Source organism: Prionailurus viverrinus, chromosome B2, assembly GCF_022837055.1.
Source record: "Prionailurus viverrinus isolate Anna chromosome B2, UM_Priviv_1.0, whole genome shotgun sequence".
Classification (NCBI taxonomy): Eukaryota; Metazoa; Chordata; class Mammalia; order Carnivora; family Felidae; genus Prionailurus; species Prionailurus viverrinus.
In genome coordinates this window covers 65,949,464-65,970,228 of record NC_062565.1, presented here as the reverse complement: position 1 = coordinate 65,970,228, position 20,765 = coordinate 65,949,464, and the positions used below count along the sequence as shown (strand labels likewise).

The 20,765-nt window shown below is 35.2% G+C and overlaps 1 protein-coding gene across 2 annotated transcripts in view; it reads right to left on the bottom strand.

Moving 5' to 3' along the window:
• The window catches only part of KCNQ5 (potassium voltage-gated channel subfamily Q member 5), a 521,883-nt gene that overhangs the window by 368,627 nt on the left and 132,491 nt on the right, over nt 1-20,765 (bottom strand). The window lies entirely within an intron of this gene.

Below are 20,765 nucleotides of genomic sequence, written 5' to 3'. Positions count from 1 at the left end.
TAATCTGTAAATTGGGGTAATAAATATAATCACCTACTGGGGTTGAGGTAACGTTAGCAATGCATAATGCCAAGCATACATTAAGGAATATTTAATAAATGCCTTTTAAAAATTCTTTCAGTTGAGCATAACTGAAAAAATCATACAAGTTGCAGATTGTTGCTGTCAAACATTAAGAGTCTCCCACTCTTAGCCTCAGTTTAATCTTTTTTATTTTTATCCTTAGTAACTCCCTTGCCTACACTCCTTAAAATTCATCCAAACCCTCACTGTTCTCCTAGGACTCAACTTATTCATTGTCAGCAGATGACTCTACCTCCTACTAGAAAAAATAAATAAGAATAAATAAATAAATAGCAGTCAAAGTCTTTAAGCATGATCTTCATCTCCGTACTGCCCCACTACCCTCACACACACACACACACACACACACACTCACACACTCCTACAAACTTGACTATATGTTAATTTATGCTGGCTTCCTTCCTTCCAGAGAAGGAAATATTCCTTCAACTGTTGGATGGCATCTCCTCCCTCTGTATTTCTTTTATCCCAATATCCCCTGCCTTGTCCATGAACCTCCCTCACTAGATTCTCTCTCATCAACACTTGTCTTGCTAGGGGGCACTTCCTTGTAGCTTACAAATCTACTAAACATCTCATCCCAAACAAAACAACAGAAGAGTCTCCACTGCCTCTGTCTCTAGATTTTTTTCTCACCTTTCTCCTTTTACTCTCATCCAAACCTCCAAAGAATAGTCTAGAAAAGCAATCTCCACTATTTCATCATTCACATACTTATTAACCCACCTCACTGCAATTAAGAACAATTACTCCATTAAAAGAACGCTCACTGAAGTCACCTATGTCCTCTGCATTGCCAAATTTAACCGATTTTTAATGTGCGATTATGAGTGGCTCTTCTATATTCAATATCGTTGACCGCTCTGGAAAACTATCAAACTTCTATGCTGTTGGGGTACAACACTCTTTAGGTTTCCTGGTAGAGTTTTGACTATTTCGCTGAATGTTTTATTGAAGACTTCACTTTCATTCCAATGTTGGTGATCCTGCATCTTTGGCCTGCTATTCTTGCCACTGTTTTATCCTTGAGAAATGGCATCTACTTTCATGATTTTTTTTTTCATACTATAACCTCTGACTCTCAAATTGTTGTCTTCCCCAGGTTTCAGAGTTGATTATGCCATTTTAATTTTTCTAATTAAATATTCCACAGGCATTTTAAATTTGGCTTCTTTAAAGCTGAACTAGTTATCTTTGGTCCTGATTTTCTTCCCATAATCTCTTTTTATAGGCAGCTCAATTTTCCACAGTCACCAAAGCCTAACATGGGATGCATGGAGGCAGGAATTCAACGTGTGCTCCTTTTGGAGATATACTTAAAATTTAGGTTGAACTCTCTGGAGCCTAGGGGTGAAAACAAAAGCCTTGGAAGCAAATCTTCTTGGTTCTGCAAAGAATCGCCTCAGTAGTTTCTCTTGATAATGTGAACACAGGGTAGAAGTTACCTTTCGTCCTCGGATGAGTTTTATTGTTGTTTGCTTTCTTTTGAATATTTATCAAAAACTGCTTGACTTGTGGGTATTCAGAGCTGTTTCCTAGGTTGGAGGACAAATGGATAAATTCAGCCCAGGTCTTAGGTATACTCCTTGAGATTTGAAATCCAAAGACCTGTGGTATAGACTAGGCATGGTCAGCAACTTCATCCACCCACTTCACTGACCTCAACCCACCCAATTAATCATCCTTCATCTATTCTTAAATATTTCTTGAATACACCTCTTTTCCATATTATCCACCACCTTCCTAAACCAGCCCTTTACCATGTCATCTCTTTTTAAAATTTTTTTTTAACGTTTATTTATTTTTGAGACAGAGAGAACAGAGCATGAATGGGGGAGGGGCAGAGAGAGAGAGGGAGACACAGAATCGGAAGCAGGCTCCAGGCTCTGAGCCATCAGCCCAGAGCCCGACGCGGGACTCGAACTCACGGACCGCGAGATCGTGACCTGAGCTGAAGTCGGACGCCCAGCCAACTGAGCCACCCAGGCGCCCCACCATCAGTAATCTCTTAACTAGTGCAGTAACCTCTTTGACTGAGTTCTCAGTAATTAATCTTGTCTTCAGATCTATCTTCCAAACACCTGAGTGACCTAACTAAAATTCAGAATCTTTCAGTAACTTTCCATTTCTTACAAGACAAAGACTTAGCTCATTACAGGGCATAAAACCTTCTCCATGATTTAGCAGTTTTAGTTTTGGTGCTCCTTGCTTGCACTATTCTGAAGTAACAGCAGACAGCAAAGTTTCCTATACAACACATTATTTCACCATTTCTGCCTTGGGCTCAGGTGACAAGCTTTGCTTAGAATGTCAATTCTCAGCCTCCTCATTTGTATAAACTCTAACTATCTTCCAAAGGCTCAAGTGACACCTAGCTCTGTCAGGTGATCTGCTCCTTCATTTTCATGGCACCCTGTACTATGTCTACTAGCTCACTTCCACATTGTATGGTATTCATCCATTCATTTCCTTATCTATCTCCACCCCTGTGTCTTCCTCTGGAAGGATAAAGTCTTACTCATTTTTATATCTCCAGCACCTATCACAGTGTTTAAAATATAATAAATAATCGGTAAATGCTTGTTCAACTGAATAAGTGAATTCCAGCTCTCCCACCAATTTATTAAGACCCTGGGCAAATCCCAAACTCTCTGGCAATCAGTTATTTCATATAAAGTTGAGGAGCTGAACTAATCTCTTAAATGGCCCTTTCAGTTCCAACATTCTATGATGCTTCTATTATATTTGTTGAAAGGGTGTAATGGAGTGAAAATTTATTTTTAATAGTCTGTAATTACTAACAAAAACATTCTCTATTTCATCACTCAGCTACTCTGCTTGAAGTTTAATATAAAGAGTTTAACTTAAAATATCTGAGTAAGTTATAGTACATAAAGTTCCCACCTTAATGTGTTGAAGTAAACAAAAGTAATTCATGTTCATAAAGTTTAATCACTAGAAATACATTCAAACTTGTAGAGAAGGCATAGAATAATTACTCATTATAACTGGCTATTGGATTATGAAACCATTCATTGTTTCCTACTCTTGTATTTTCTTACTGTTAATAACTTGATTCCGTAGTTTAAGTTTCACTCGGTGTTTATTATGTAGGCTATTTTTTCTTTTAAATAAAACTTTTACCTTGAAATAATTTTAGACTTACAGAAAACTTGCAAAGATAATACACAGAATTCCAGTACACCTGGACCAAGTTTCCTCTATTGTTAACTTCTTATATTAGTAGAGTAAATTTGTCATAATTAATGAACCAATTGGATATATTATTATTAAAATTCACACTATATTCAGATTTCCTTAATTTTTACCTAATATCCTTTTTTTTCCTCTTCCATGATCCCATCCAGGACATGATATTACATTTATTTATTTATTTATTTATTTATTTATTTATTTATTTAAAATTTACTTATTTATAGAGACAAAGACAGAGACAGAGAGAGAGAGAAAGAGAGACAAAGACAGAATTTCAAGCAAGCTCCACACTGTCGACACAGATCCCGATGTCGGAGCTTGAACTCACGGAACTGTGAGATCATGACCTGAGCCAAAACCAAGAGTTAGATGCTTAATTGACTGAGCCACGCAGGCGCCCCCATGATATTACATTTAGATGTTGTGTCTCCTTAGGCTCTTCTTGGTTCTGATGGTTCACAGACTCTCTTTGTTTTTGATGGCTTTGACAGTTTTGAGGAGTACTCTCAGGTATTTTATGGAATGTGTCACAATTTGAACTTATCAGATTTTTTATGATTAGAGCAAGGTTATAACTCCATAGGAGGAAAACCATAGAGGTAATGCATCATTCTTATCACATCATATTAAGAGTTCATACTGTCAAAACAGAAGAGACTCATAAATATGGAGAACAAACTGAGGGTTACGGGAGGGTCTATGGGAGGAGGGATGGGCTAAATGGGTGAGGGGCACTAAGGAATCTACTCCTGAAACCATTGTTGCACTATATGCTAACTAATTTGGATGTAAATGTAAAATAATGAAAAATAAAATTAAAAAAAAAGAGTTCATACTGTCAGTATGACCTATTGGTGATGATGTTGACCTGATCACTTGGCTAAGATAGTGTCTATCAGATTTCTATACTCTAAAGTTACTCTTTCTTTCCTTTCCATCTTGTACTTTTTGGAAGGATAGTCACTATGCCTATCCCTAGCCCCTGTCTTAAGGGGCAGACAGCATGGTCCACCTCCCTGAGGGTCAAGTATCTGCATAAATTATTTGAATTCTTCTGCATGAGAGATTTGTCTTCTGTATCCCATTTATTAATTTACTAAATCACTTGTTTTTACCATACTGGACTTATGAAATATGGGTTATTTGTGCAACATCAAATGTACATTAAGTAGAAGTCAAAGGAGAACAAAATAAACATGATGCAGAGAAGGGAACAGGGAGTCAAGAAACATCGGGTTTATTTATCCTGATGCTAATCTAATTCTCTTCAAATGATTTAAGCCCCTTACAGTAAACTATAGTAAAGTGTACATAGAACAGTGCCCTTAAGTGTACATCTCAATTAATTTTCACAAACTGAATAAATCTATGACACTTGTACCTAGTTCAAGAATCAATACTGACCCTCCAGGAACTTTCCCTTCCAGTTACTGTGTCCTCCCAACCCTGTGTAACCATGATTTTCAATTCTAACAGATAAGCTTTGCCTATTTTTGAACTTCATACAAATGGAATCATATGTGTATTCTATTTGTGTCTGGCTTCTTTCTTAATATTTTTTTGGAGGGTCAAGTTAGGGAGACATTCAGTCATGTTGTTGCATGCAGTTATAGATTATTCTTATTGTTATATAGTGTGAAAATATATTGTGTGAATATACAATGTATTTCCCTGTCTGTAATTGTAGATCTTTCTTAATGCTGTATTCACAGTGTGACTATATCACGTATATTTGTGTTTTTCTGTTGATGTGGATTGGGTAGTTTCCAGCTTGTGATAATTATGGATAGTGCCATAACGGACATCCAGGTACATGTCTTTTAGTGAATATACAGACACATTCACGTTGATTTTATACCAAAGAATATAATTGTTGGATCACAGGATATACTTAAGATTACCTCACATAGACAATTCCATTTTCTAAAGGTGTTACTCCATTTACACTCTTGCTACCAGGATATGAAAGTTCACTTGTTCTATATCCTTGATAACACTTAGAACTAGTGATTTTTTTTCATTTGTGTATACATATTAGAATGTAATTGAAGCCTTATTTTTTTTTATTTTCCTGACAACTAATGAGGCTAAGAACTGTTCATATGTTTATTGGCCATTTGGATTTTATCTTTTGTGTAGTTTCTTTTGTAAAACTTTCATTCAAGAATTTCTCACCCTTTTTTTTCTATTAGGTTGGCTCTTTTTAAAAAACTGGCCTGTAGAGTGTGTATGTGTGTGTGTGTGTACATGTTTACAAATTTTGGATATAAATCCTTTGTTGAATATATGTATTTTAATTTTTTACTTCTACTCTGTGGCTCGCCTTTCAAAATCTTAACAGTATCTTTTGATGAACAGATTTAAAAATTTTAATGTCTAATTTATCAAACGTTTATTATTTGTCAACAACCTTTTGTGTTCAATTTAAGAAATCTTTACTTACTGGAAGGGAAGAGAGATGCTCTAGAAAAGGGGTTGGAAAACTATGGCCTACAAGTTAAATTCAGACTGTCATTTGTTTTTGCAAATAAAGTTTTATTAGAACACAGACAGGCTCATTCTCTCACATGTTGTCTATGACTATGCTACACATACACTACAATGGCAGAGTTGAATAGTTGCAAAAGAGATTATATGATTTGCAAGGCCTAAAATATTTAATACTTGCCCTTTAAGAAAAGTTTGCCAAACCTTATTCTAGAAGCTTTAAACAAACAAACAAATGAAAAAAAATCCTTATTTACCCTTAGAGTTGAAATTCATCTAAAATTGATTTTTGTGTATGTTGTGATAAGGGGGTCAAGATTTGTTGTTTCCATAAGGCTATTCTCCAACAACCTTACAGATCTCATTGTGAAAAAAAAATCCTTTTCCTGCTGTACCACACTGTCATCTTGGTCATAAATTCGGGGACCTGTATGTGTGGGTCTGTTTCTGGACACTCTTCTGTTCCATTGATTTATTGCTGTCCGTCCACACACCAATACTGTACTATATTAAATGTTGTGATTTTATAATAGGTCTTAGGTTTTTGTAATGCAAACCCACCAGATGATGGTAGGTATTCTCATCCTTTGCACTTCCATATGCTTTTTTAGAAAGTTTGATGTTGATGTTGCCAAATATTGTGACTGTCAGGGAAGTAGGAAAAAAAGCTTTCCCTTTTAGATCTATGTATCTATCTACCTATCTAATCTATATCTATATTTATATTTATAGTTTTCAGATACAAAATAAAGCTTCAAAAAATTATTAACTTTAAAAATACTGAGGCTAATAGTTTTCATACACCGTTACTTTTGTTTATTGATATATATTTGATATTGTGTGTTTTATAAGATGCAATACCGATATGCTAAAATCTAGATTATCTGTGACACTAAAGAAAAGATACCTTGGGAAATTTAGTTCAACTTTAAAATTTTGTTTAAAATTTTGTGGTGTAAAGTAACCCACCACAATTCAGATGGTGCAAATGTTATATTTGCAGTAAAGACAACTTTTTTGGCAGCTTCAGAATTCTTAGGAAAAAGCTCTACCTAAACATTTCTCAGTGGAGTGTCTTTGTGTGGTGGGGAAGAGAGCACATTGCTGTTATTTTTTTCTGAATGCTGCAGTTCAGTGAAGTCTGTTTTAAAAGTAGTACTGTCTTCTCATCCCACAAGCAACAATTAATATGTTAGGAATTTTCACTTCTACAAAGCCCATTTATTTTACTAAGATAAACAAAAATTTTTCTGCTTAGTGTATAGAATCACTTAACAATTTACAATGAACTATGCACAAATGTTATAAACTGGTGTCTGTTTTCTAAAATTTGTAAAGTATTATCTTTTTTAACAGTTAGCCTTAAGACTTTCCTCAATGTACTTTGCAATAAAGTAGGCTATTGTAATAGCTGATTATAAATTCTGGCCTACATTGTAATTTTGTATATAATCTTTACAACAATATATTTTTTCTAAAATATATACACCGTTTTAAAAATATAAGTGTTTACCAGAGATGAACCATCTCAAGATATATAATTCACTAATTTAGGGCCAATTTCATAAAGCAATATTTTTCATAAACTCAGAATAATAAGAATACTGAATTGATTAAAATTCTGTATCAGAAGATATATAAAATAATTTCTTACCTTAAATCAAAAGAACTACCTTTTTGAAACTATGAATCATTTTAGAATTTGTTGAAAACTATAGACTACTTCCCCAGAAAAAGTACACACACACACACACACACACACACACACACACACACACTGTGCATACAATAGTTCAGGGGTTTTTAAAGTCCTCATTCTGAATCTATAAATTCCCTGTCCATAGATCCCATCCTCTGCTCCCTTACACCTGTCCCCCCAGCTTCTCAGATCATAGGAACTATTAAATAAATCTGTTATCAAATCACAGAACCCTGTGAAGTCTGATCAAAAAAGTCCTTATGTATAAATCATATTGCTATCAGAAGCTTTTTTTCTCCCCAAAGTTTATTTTATTTATTTTGAGAGAGGGGCTGGGGGGAGAGAGACAGAGAGAATCCCAAGCAGACTCTGCACTATCAGCATGGAGGCTGATACACGGCTGGAACTCATGAACGTGAGATCATGATGTGGGCCAAAAACAAGAGTGGGGCACTTAACCGATTGAGCCACCCACACACCCCCATCAACAGCCATTTTTAAGACTAAAAACTACTTAAGTTTCCTAGGGGTTCTTGGGTGGCTTATTTGGTTGAGTGTGGGACTTCAGCTCAGGTCATGATCTCACTCACGGTTTGTGGGTTTGTCAGACCACGTCAGACTCTGTGCTGACAGCTCAAAATCTGAAGCCTACTTCAGATTCTGTCTCCTTGTCTCTTTGACACTTCCCCACTTTTGCTCTGACTCTCTATCTCTCAAAAATAAATAAACATTAAAAAAATCTACTTAGGATTCCTAATGGGCTAACCATCCCATTTTTTAAGCACTTTATTTAAAAAAAGTAAGTTTAGGGGTCGCTGGGTGGATCAGTAGGTTAAGTGTCTGACTTCAGCTCAGGTCATGATCTCCCAGTTCCTGAGTTCAAGCCCTGCAACGGGCTTTGTGCTGATAGCTCAGAGTCTGGAACTTGCTTCAGATTCTGTGCCTCCCTCTCTCTGCCCCTCCCCTGCTTGTGCTCTGCCTCTCTTTCTCTCTCAAAAATAAAAATAAATATTAAAAAAAGTAAGTTTAATTCAACTGAAAGAATATTGCTATTTTTTTGAGTTAGAATATATGAATATATGTCCATCTTGTCTGACCCTTGAATGCTACTTACCTGCTACTATCACAGTCCCCCCAATAATCCCTCCTTCCTGGCCACACATAAACTTGCATCCACACAGTAAAGCTTTTTTTCATGCTTTCATTTCCCACTCATCTTTCCAGAAAGGTTGCCCGCTCCTTTATTTTCTCCTTTTCTAGATGTGCAAGAACTTCTTTAGTGCATCTGATTTCTTGCCTATCTTTGATATAAGCTCCCTCCCACATCCCACTTATAGACTTAGGGTCCTTTGAAAGTTAAGGGGATTTCATATTTATTTACAAATCTGAATGTCTGATACAATGTTTGGCACATTAGTAAACAATAAAAGTTTGTGAATGAATAAATGAATAAAGGAATCTTTTCTGTAGTTGCACATTTATTTAAAAAATATTTTTTAGCGGGGTGCCTGCGTGGCTCAGTTGGTTAGGTGCTGGACTCTTGATTTTGGCCCAGGTCAAGATTTCACAGTTCGTGAGTTCAAGCCCTGCATTAGGCTCCTCACTGTCAGGGTGGAGCCTGCTTGGGATGCTTTCTCTCCCTCCCTCTCTGCCCCTCCCTTGCTCACTCGCTCTCTCTCAAAATAAAAAAATAAACTTAAAAAAATGTAGTGTCGTAAGAACACTTAACATGAAATATACTCTGTCAATAAATTTTTATACCACAATACAGTATTGTTAACTAGAAGTGCAAAACCCCTTTACGGGCTAATATTTACTAATTTATGATTGCATACACAAAGTAGTTCTAAGGTACTTATTTTTAGTTTTCAGTTTATTCTATGATACACATATGGAAGTATTAAATGAATCTCCATAACAGACAGGAGTTGTAATATCTAAGTTCACCTGCAATAAGAGCACCCTAGAAGTATGAGACAATGGACTGACCCACATCTATGAATAATTGTTCTTCTCTAGTTGAAATAATTGTTGGCTTCATACTAAATGTTCTTCATTTAAAAATAATTCGGGTCTTTTTAGTTTTTAAAACAAAACTGATTGTTCTGCAGATTATATTTAGTGTCATATTTCATTCCTTTCAAAGATTATATCACTTAGTTTCATTATATTTCATTCCTTTCAAACCCCTAAAGTAAATCTCCTTGTCATTCTTCCTTAGACATCACAGGCACTTATCAGGATCATCTACTGATGCTTTAATGTCTTTAATACAAAAACTGAAGAGAAGGTGAGAAGTCTCTGGATGTCCTTCTGTAGCAATACCATCTAGTCATCTGGAGAATAGAACTCATCCTTCTACCTCTTCCTTTCTTCCCATTGCTTCTATTTTTGGACTATTGATATAGAATGATTTCACCCAGTATGACTACCATTTCCTATTATTTACTTCTCATGAAAACAAAATTTCAGTCAAATGAGCCATTAACATCCATTTTTAAACCATATCTCCCATACAACCTTTCTCAACTTACTCCTTCAGATGGTACTGAGAGAGCTTCCATGCTGTTGGCTCTGTTTATAGATTTACAGGATTCTGTTTCTTTTATTGAACATGGTTTTAAAAATCCCATCTACTCTAGGCAAGCTCTCTACAGGAGGGTGTGATAGAAGGTATCACCTATCAGCACAGTGCCTAAAAATAGTTCTTAAATAGTCCAGCTGAATTCCCACTTCAATCGAATTAACAGCTGTTGAGTCCTTTGCATCTCTTAAGTCTGTTGAACTTTTTATTCTATATCCCCATCCTGAGACAGACCAAGAAAAAGCCATCAATTTAGCTTCTTGACCTTTACACAAACTGTTTTCAGACAAAGCTATGAAGTAAAAAGTATATTTTGTGATTGTATGTATGATTTTGAATTTGGTAATGGCTTTGATTTATTTTGATACTTTTATAATTCTATCAAACAACTCACACTGTTACCCTCAAGCCTGTGTTTCTAGGTGCATAGCATTAAACATTATGTCATTGATATATGTGTGTGTGTGTATATATATATATATATATATATGCACACTATATGTATATATGTGTATATATGCATATACATATGTATATATGTATATATATTTCCCATCTTACTTTCAAAATTCAAAAATCACTTTTGAAATGATGAACTAAATTAAGAATATATGCATTTGTTCTGTACACATGAGTTGGCATACTATAGTATCTCTGTTTAACTTTAAAATTATTTCACTTTCTTCTGTTCTTCTACTGGTAGTTCATCCTTTTCTGATCACTGCATAAGTAGAAATAGGGGAAAAAAAGCATTTAGGGAAAGAGGAATATTTGGGGAGTTCTTGGCTGGGGCCTAAGATAGGAAGACTGGCTATTTGGGGAGTGATTCTTTTCATCATCCATTCCATGATGAAATGCCTTCCTTTCCTCCACTGCAAGGATTGTTGGCTGAAGCCCAACACTTTGCTTCAGCAGTGAAGTGGACAGTGAAATATTTATAAATGTAAATTATGTAGGATGGTCTCATATTGGGACATGTTGAAAAGGAACTAAAAGTTGGCTTTATTATAAATGAAAGAAATTACACACACATACATTCACACATTTAAAAAAATAAGGTAGCTTAAAGAGCCCACAAATTTCATGAACTAGACTGTAATATAATGACTGGGGCCACTCATTTGCACCCACTCTGTCTTGCCATCCTTCCGCCAATTATTTTAGATGATGAGTTCCAGCTCATTTCCAAGGCTCATCCCTTTCTACCCAGGCCACAGATCCATCTTCTCTCAGAGGCTTTGCTCTAGTAATTATCCTCTGACTCTCTTTTGTACATCAATTTCTCCTTCTGTACTAGAACAATCACATTAGAAAACAAAACTGCTCAAAAACAAAACAAAACAAGAAACAAATATAAAAAAACAAAAATCACACTTAAACCCAGCTCCTGTCCCATCTCACCTTCTAAGCAAAATTTCTTGAAGGAACTATCAGCAGTTATCTTCCCTTCCTCACCCTTTTTCTCTTTTCCATCCATTCCAGTTGGCCTTCCCTACTCAATTTCACCAAGAAGTCTCTTCCCCAACTGCTGCCACATTGCCAAACTCAATAGTCAATTCTCTGGTCTCTTTTTAGTCAACCTCTCTGCAACGTTCAACCCAGATGACCCTTCCAACTTCCCTAGAAATGCATGCTTCTCACTCTTGTTGGCAATGTATTCCACTAGTTCTCCTTCCAGCTCACTGCCCGCTGCTTTGCTGCTATGCCTATTTTCCTTTTATTTATTTATTTATTTTTGGGTAAAAGTTTTATTGAGATTTAATTCACACAGCATATATTTACTAAATCCTAGTGTATAATTCAATGATTTTTAGTATATTCAGAGTTGTGTAAGCATCACTACAATCAATTTTAGAACACTTCATCACCTCAAAAAGAAGTTCTATACTTTTTAGAAATCATTCCCATTTCCTTTTAACTGTCTCCTTCCCACTTGCCCTAGGCAATCACCAATCTACTTTCATGAATGGGTACTGGATTTTGTCAAATAGCATTTGATGCTATTTCTGCATCTATTGGTATGATCGTGTGATCTTTTTTTACCTTATTGATGTGATAGATTACATTAAATTGATTTTTGAATGTTGAAGCAACCTTGTATTCCCAGGATAAATCCCAGTTGTGGTGGGTAATTCTCTTTGCACATTGTAGGATTCAATTTGCTAATATTTTGCTGAGGAAGCTTCCATCTATGTTCACGACAGATATTGGTCTGTAGTTCCTTTTCTTTGTGATATATTTGGCTTTGGTATTAGAGTAATGCTGACCTCATAAAATAATTTCAGAAGTATTCCTTCTGCTTCTATCCTCTCAAAAAGATTGTAGATAATTATTGTTTTTTTTTAAGTAAATATCCAGTAGTGAATACAATAATATCATAATGTTGTTTGGTGACAGATGGTGACTATACTTATGGTGAGCAGTGAGTAATGTACAGAACTGCTTAATCAATATATTATACACCTGAAACTAATATAACATTGTACATTAATTTAAAAACTTGTTTTAAAAGCCCATTCCATGAGGAAAAAAGAAAAAAAGTAGAGAGACTTCCTCAGATTAAAAGATACTAAAAAAAAAAAAACCCAAAACAACTAACTGCAAATTAAAAAAAAACAGTTGCAGATTATTGGTACAGTTTCTTCCTGAAGTGTTTGGGATTCACCTGAACCCATTTGTGCCTGGTACTTTCTGTTTTGGAAAGTTATTACTTATTAATTCAATTACTTTAATAGTTATGAGCCTATTCAGATGGTCTTCTTGTGTGAGTTCTGGCAAATTGTGTCTTTCAAGGAATTGATCCTTTTCTCCTAGATTATAATATTTGTGGGCATAGAATTGTTTATAACATTTCTTTGTCTTGTAATGTCCACGGGCTCTGTGGTGATGTCTCTCTTTCGTTTTGAATATTAGTAATTGTGTCCTCTCACTTTTTTCTTAATCTGGCTAGAGGCTTACCAATTTTATTGATTGTTTTAAATAATCAGTTTTTGGTTTCATTGATTTTATCTATTGATTTCCTATTTTCAATTTCACTGATTTCTGCTCCAATTCTCATTACTTCTTTTCTTCTTTGATCTATATTTGGTCTCTATATATTTGTCTATTCTGGATATTTTATGTAAATGGAATCACACATTATGTGGTCTTTTGTGACATCATACTGTTTTCAAGGTTTATCCATGTTATAGCATGTATTAGTACTTTATTCCTTTTGATTGTTGAATTACACCATATTTTATTTGTCCATTCATTAGTTGACGGATATTTTAGTTATTTCCACTTTGGGACTATTATGAATAATTCTGATATAATCATTTATATTCAAGTTTTTGTGTAGACATATATTTTAATTTCTCTTGGGTATATATCTAGAAGTGGGATTGCTGGATTATAAAGTAACTATATTTAACACTCTAAGGAACTGCCAGAGTGTTTTCTAAAGTTGCTACACCATCTTGTATTCTCACCAGCAGTGTATGACAGTTCTTATTTCTCCATATATTCCTCAACACATTATTATTAACCTTTTTTGTTATAGCTGTCCTAGTTGAAGTAAAGTGGTATCTCATTGTTTGGCTTCCATTTCCCTGATAGCTAATGGTATCAAAAATCTTTTCAAGTACTTGTTGGTCATTTTTATATCTTCTTTGGAGAAATGTCTATTCAGATCCATTATCCATTTTAAGAATTCGATTATTTGTCCTTTTGTTAATTAGTTGTAAAAGTTCTTTATATATCCTGGGTACTACATCCTTATGAGATATACAATTTGCAAATATTTTTTCCCATTGTGTGGGTTGTATTTTTACTTTCTTGATGGTGTCTTTTGAAGCACAAAAATTTTGGGGCACCTGGGTGGCTTAGTCAGTTAATCATCCAACTGTGGCTCAGATCATGATCTCGAGGCTCATGAGTTTGAGCGCTGTGATGGGCTCTGTCTGACAGCTCAGAGCCTGGAGCCTGCTTCAGATTTTGTCTCCCTCTCTCTCTGCCCCTCCCCTGCTCGCACTGTCTCTGTCTCTCTCAATAATAAACATTAAAAAAAATTTGAAGCAAATGTTTTTACTTTTCATGAAGTCCAATTTACCTATTTTTTTCCTCTATCCTTCATGATTTTGGCTTCAAATATAAGAATCTTTTGCCAAATCCAAGGTCATGATGATTTACTCCTAAGGTTTTTTTTGAAGAACTTTATAGTTTTAGCTTTTACACTTAGGTCTTGATCCATTTTGAGCTATTTTTTGTATATGGTGTGGGGTAAGGGTTCAACTTCAATCTTTTGCATGAGGATATCAAGATGTCCTGGCACCACTGGCTGATGTCACCCCTTCCTGGTTTTATTTACTTATTTAAAAAAAAATTTTTTTTTTTACCATTTAATTCATTTTTTGAGAGACAGAGAGAGACAGTGTGAGCAGGGGAAGGACAGAGAGAGAGGGAGACACAGAATCCAAAGCAGGCTCCAGGCTCTCAGCTGTCAGCACAGAGCCTGATGCAAGCCTGGAACTCAGGAACCGAATGGTGAGATCATGACCTGAGATGAAGTCTGATGCTTAACTGACTGAGCCACCCAGGTGCCGGGCCTTCCTGGTTTTAAATTTCTACTGCATATTAACAAGTTGATTTGCATGTTAACAGGCATCCCAAATTTAATATGCCAGAAGAAAACTCTTGATTCTTTCCCTACAAACTTACTGTTGTTCCTTTTCCAGTCTTCCCCAGCTCAGTGAGTAATGCCACTTTATACTTACTTGTTCAAGCCAATAATTTACCCTTGTTGTCTCTCCCTAATTCTTCAACAAGTTCTCTTATTTCTATCTTCAAAACACATATTATATGTATTCTCTTCTCTTTTCTACCTATCTTCACTTTTTAGGTGATTTCACCTGGTTCCATGGTTTAAATACCATCTATATGTAATGATAACAGAAATTTAAATCTTTAGTTTCACTTCCTATTCTTTTTTTTTTTTTTTTTTTTTGAGAGAGAGAGAGAGAGAGAGCATGAGTGAGCAGGAGTAAGGGAGGGGTAGAGGGAGAATTAAAGAAAGAATCTTAAGCAGGCTCCACACCCAACATGGAGCCAGAGGTGGGGTTTGATCTCATGATCTCACCACCTTGAGATCATGACCTGAGCTGAAATCAAGAGTCCAACACTTAACCAACTGAGCCACTCAGGCACCCTTCATCTCCTATTCTTTATTTTCTTTCTATTCAACCTCTACTAGACAATTCCACTTGGATTATTTAATAGGTATCTTGAACTTAACATGTCCAAAAGCAAACACTGGTATTTAACCTTACCTTACCACTCCCTACATTTCATACCTTCCTAGCTCCATCTCCAGGAAATGGTACCGCCAGTAACCTAATTGTTCAGGATACAAGGCTTGCTCGGTGTTTTCTTGGCTTCTTGCTCTCACATCCAATATCCAACAGTTTAGCAAATTCTGTAGGCTCCACCCTCAAACTATATCCAGAATATTACAGTTCTTACCACTCACACTGATACCTAGGCCAAGCCACCATCACCTCTTGCTGGTTCACTCCAAGGGTCTTCAAATAGATCTTCCTGCTTCCTCTCACCCCACATTCATTGTCTCTTTTCATAAAGCAGCCAGAGTGAAACTTTTAAAATATAGAATCTCGGAGTGCCTGGGTGGCTCAGTTAGTTGAGCGTCCGACTTCAGCTCAGGTCATGATCTTGTGGTTCGTGAGTTCGACTGCATCGGGCTCTGTGCTGACAGCTCAGAGCCTGGAGCCTGCTTCAGATTCTGTGTCTCCCCCTCTCTGTGCTCCTCCCCCACTCATGCTCTGTCTCTCTCTCAAAAATGAATAAACATAAAAAATAAAATAAAATAAAATAAAATAAAATAAAATAAAATAAAATAAAATAAAATATAGAATCTCTTTACAAAACCTTTCAATGGATTTTCATAAAATTTAGAACAAAATCCAAAGTCCTTACCATGGTCTATCCAACTCTGCATGATCTTGCCCTCCAGACCTCAACTCTTGACACATGCCTCCTATCCAATTGTGGTTCAGCCATACTGCTGTTGTTGCAATTCTCCCAGCATATTCCTATTCTATGGTCTTTTTGCTACCAACTGCACTGTTTGCTCCTTCAGTTCATTTATGTCTGATCAGAATTCTTCCTTGACCAAACTATCTAAAATAGTCTCACCACCCATCATTCCCCTTGTCTATATTCATCACTGAATATAAACTATATGAGGGAGGGCAGATTCTTTGTTTTTGATTTTTGCTGCAAGCTCAATGCTTAGAACAGGGTTTGGCATGTACAGGCCATCAATAAATATTGCTGAATGAACAAATGAATTTAAAAATGTTTTTATTACAGTTAATATACTAGTTTAAGCCACTATGGTCTCTTATTAACAATTCATTCATCTCCTAATGGGTCTTCTGGCTTCTATTTTTGTCTCTTACAGTCTACTATCCATAGAGCATATGTTTTTTAGATGCTAATCATATTAAGTCATTCTCTTGCTTAAAACTCTCCAGTGGCAACTCATCATATAATACAATCCAAATACAACATAATGCACACAATACAATCATATATAACCCAAACTCCTTACAAGTGGTATACAAAGGTAGGTATGAGCTGTCTCCTACCTCTCAGTATCTAAGTCCACACTTCCACCTTGACCAGTGCGTTCCACCTACACTGACCTTCAAGCACATGCAGCTCACTACTATCTTTGGGCCGTTTTTAATGCTAACTGGTCCTTCTTCATGGAACACTCATACTTAAGTCTTCTAGGGCTGGATTATTTCAGGACACTGAGATATCAGCTTAAATATCACCTTATCAGAAGGGACTTTCCTGACCACCTAGTAGAAAACAGACACCAGTCACTCTCACTCATTGCTCTGTTTTTAGTTCTCTACATTGCCCTTATCTTGACTTGATGTTATTCTTACTTATTGATGATTGTGTGCCTCTCTGCCCCCCCCAACTAGAATATAAACTCCAAGAGATGAGAAATTGTGCCCCCCCTTGCTCAGCACAGTATCCTTAGAAACTAGTATAGTAGTTGGCACATAATATATGCTTAATATGTATTTATTGCATCAAATGGTTTATATTTTTTTCATCTTATCAGATACAAAACACCAACTTCTAGTTAAAGGAATATATCCTGATAAAGTCTCATACAGTTTTTTGTTGGTTTTCATTTTTGATCATTCCAAATGAGTGCAATTTTTAATTCATACCAATTTTTCAATTAAATTAGCAAGGTGTTTCCTCATGATTAGATTTCTTTTGTTCTTCTAGTTAGCCACCATCAGAATAATTATCATTAGACCTTATATTTGTATGGTAACTTAGAATTTACAGAGTTATTTTATAAAATCAAGTTTGTGATCTGCCGCCAAATCCTATATTCATTAGTGTTGTATATTGAGATGGAGGTTAAAGTGCAAAGAGATAAATGACACAGGATAAGAAAATGGTGGAGCCAGAACTCAGTTTAGTTTTCTTTTTACTCCTCCAAATGTCTTGCTCTTTCAACAATAGCACAGGATTACCCCTCAAGGGACTACTTAGCAACATGGAGTGTTAAAAATATTCCTCCATGAAGCTCCTTTCTCTTTAGGCTTTCTCTCTCTTTACTTGACAAACCTTAACTAGAATACCATGGAATTCAGAGAAAGCACTAGCTGGAGCCTTCCTTTTGTGATAGAAATTATAATAGAGGTCTCAGACCTGAAACGAACACCTTTCCTCTGATAACATAATTTGTTCTGTACTAAAGCACTGGAATTGCAAGAATTTATATGGTAAACATTCAGATATGAAGAATCTTCACACAAGGCAATAAAGGGCACCAAGCATGACTTATAACTGACATTTTATGCATTTATTTAAAGGAAGGGTTTATTAGGAAACACTGGAAATTTGCAAACTTTTAGGAAAGAATATGACAGGAGATGAGTATATGTGTGGGAGAAAGATGAAAAATAGGTTCTTGAACCTGTAATTTTAACTCCCACGCTGTTTCTTTCAAATATCTACACAGATAGTGTTTATGATAACTCATCCCTTTAAGGCCAACACATCCAGTCTACGGGGCTATTATGTGTGTTTAAAAAATAATTAATGTTATTAATTTGTTTGTTTGTTAACATTGTTCAGTGTATTGTGAAGTGACACACCTAGGGCCCCAGACACTTGCACGTTTTGAGAAAAATAAATAAGAACATATATCTTTATATGAAAGAGAACATTTATGTTTTTGTAATAAATAAGTGATGTATTATGTTATCTAGAGTTCATAACTAAAATCTACCATTTATTATTGTTACATAAAAATGAATCTGATTCTAGATAATAGCTTAATATAATTGTGTAGGTTTTTTTGTGTGTGTATTTACCACAAGCACTACTAAAATGGTTTATATCTTGGGAAGATGAGATTAAATGCTCAAATCAGATTCAAATGACAATGATAGGCCAATTTAACAGAAAGCTTAAAAAAGAAAATTTAACTGAAATGGATGAATGTAATACATTTACTTAAGTAATTCTTGAGACATAGCAGTAAATGTAACTTGCTCAAACAGTAGCAAACAACGTGTAGCATTACTTACTCACTGAATCACAACACAGTGCCATACTTTCATTATTTAGGCAGTAGGTTGTGTTTATTCTAGTACTTAGGAAAAACTGTCCAACTTTGGATATTAATCTAAATTAACTTTCTTCTAGATTCCAATAGTATCACATTTTTGGCCATATTACACACTGCCTGGTGTGTTCAAAATCCTTCAATGTCAAGGGCTATCTGACCACTGTGATAGCTAATGTCTGATTAAAATGATAAAAGATCTGACATTACATCATTAAATGTGCCTCTTTTCAGTCAAAAGATGTGGAGGGTCCAAACTTAAAACATATAAAAAAATAACATTAAGATTACCCAGCTAGTTAATGGCAAAGCTGTGTTTCAAACACAGGTTTATGGTTTTTACATTGTGCTTTCCTCCTCACCTCCTAATGCAGTCTTACAAAATTAAAACCATGCACTAATATTTTTAAATCTGTAAAGTTACACACATACATACATGCACATACACACACACGCGCACGCACAATACACACACCACCAGCATTCCTTCCTGATATCCTATTCTTTATTTCCCCCCCAAATGTTAATGTGATGTTATGAATTCTTCATATATACAATTCCAGCAGATATTTTTGATTGGGCCCCTCTAATGGGGTTCTCTCTGGCTAACAGTGAATATCTCCTGCAGGTGGGGCTGGGAATAATGAAAATATTTTCTGGACATGCCCCAAACCCAGCTCTAGTGGTGAAAAGGGGTATGTGTGGAACCCACAAATTCCTCTACCCAGGCATCCTGGCCACTGTGATCAGGAAAGGAAAACCAGGCCTTTTCAGCACCTGACCTTGGGCACTTCCAGATACTATGTAGAAATCTTGGTGACCTCTGCTTATCAAAGGTTTGTTTCCAACTGCCACTATTGTTATTGGAGCTAAGAATATCCTAAAATGAAATTCCACCAAATATTTAGGGATAATGACCTGTAATATTTTAGATTAGCGCATCCTCTCCCCGATCCTTATTTAAAGGTAGAAATACTAAGCAAGAAAATATATGTATTACAGTTACTGAAAAGATGTCTTTTAGAGCTGTAAGTCAAATTAACCACATAAAGAAATGAAATGATACATGATGAATATGTATCTTATTTAATAATTCTGGAAGAACTATGACTATAAAAATTATGACTTTATAACCTTTTATTTTTATATTTGTGATGACTAAATATGATTTATATGGATGTATTTTGGATATTAAGAAACACATACATACATTGATTATTTTTTATAACATGGCTTAGAAAATATAACCTATTAGGCTAAAGAGGAAAAGACAGAAGAATGAAGTTGAAGGATTTTTTTAAATGACTGTCAGTTAGTCATCAAAATAGTCCTAATTTTTATCTATTAAACCTTATGTGGAAAATAACTTTATAATTTTACTGTTCTCTTGCTTTTTGTAATCTTTAAAAATACTTAAGTTCTTTTGATCTTAGTATCTGTAAAATGATAGTGATTACAGCTGGTTATTGTGTTAAATTTCTTTTCCCAAAGGTGCTATAATTATTCTACGAGAAAAGAGACAAGTTGATCATTCTTGGCTCTTAATATTTTCTTAAATTTTTACCTTCTATCTGAAAGTGAAGAAAATAAGACTGCCCTAGGGCTAACTTCATGATGTCAAATTCAGGCTTACTTTATATTCTTTCATTCCTAGTTTCTCAGAATTGACAAATATATCCAGGAACAGGACCCTCCAAAATAAGAAAAGGTAAAGAAGGGTGGCCATTATCACAGATGAATATATGGGACAAATAATATAATAAAATGTGGCCATGACCATGGATTTAAACTAGGAATTAGAAACTAGTTATGAAAACTAAAAGCGTAAGCACAGAATGTGAACAAGGTGGCACGTGGGTTTCGTTTCTTTGTTTTGTCTTGTTTTGAATTTGTTTTTTTTTCTGTTTAACAGCTTTCCTTGTGACAATTTTCTATCAAGTACAGTCACGGCTGTACAATTTTTTTTTTCCTCATTAGATAAGTAGACCAGATAAAGTACGTGCCTTTAGGGTTTGGTTCATCAGTTTTGACAA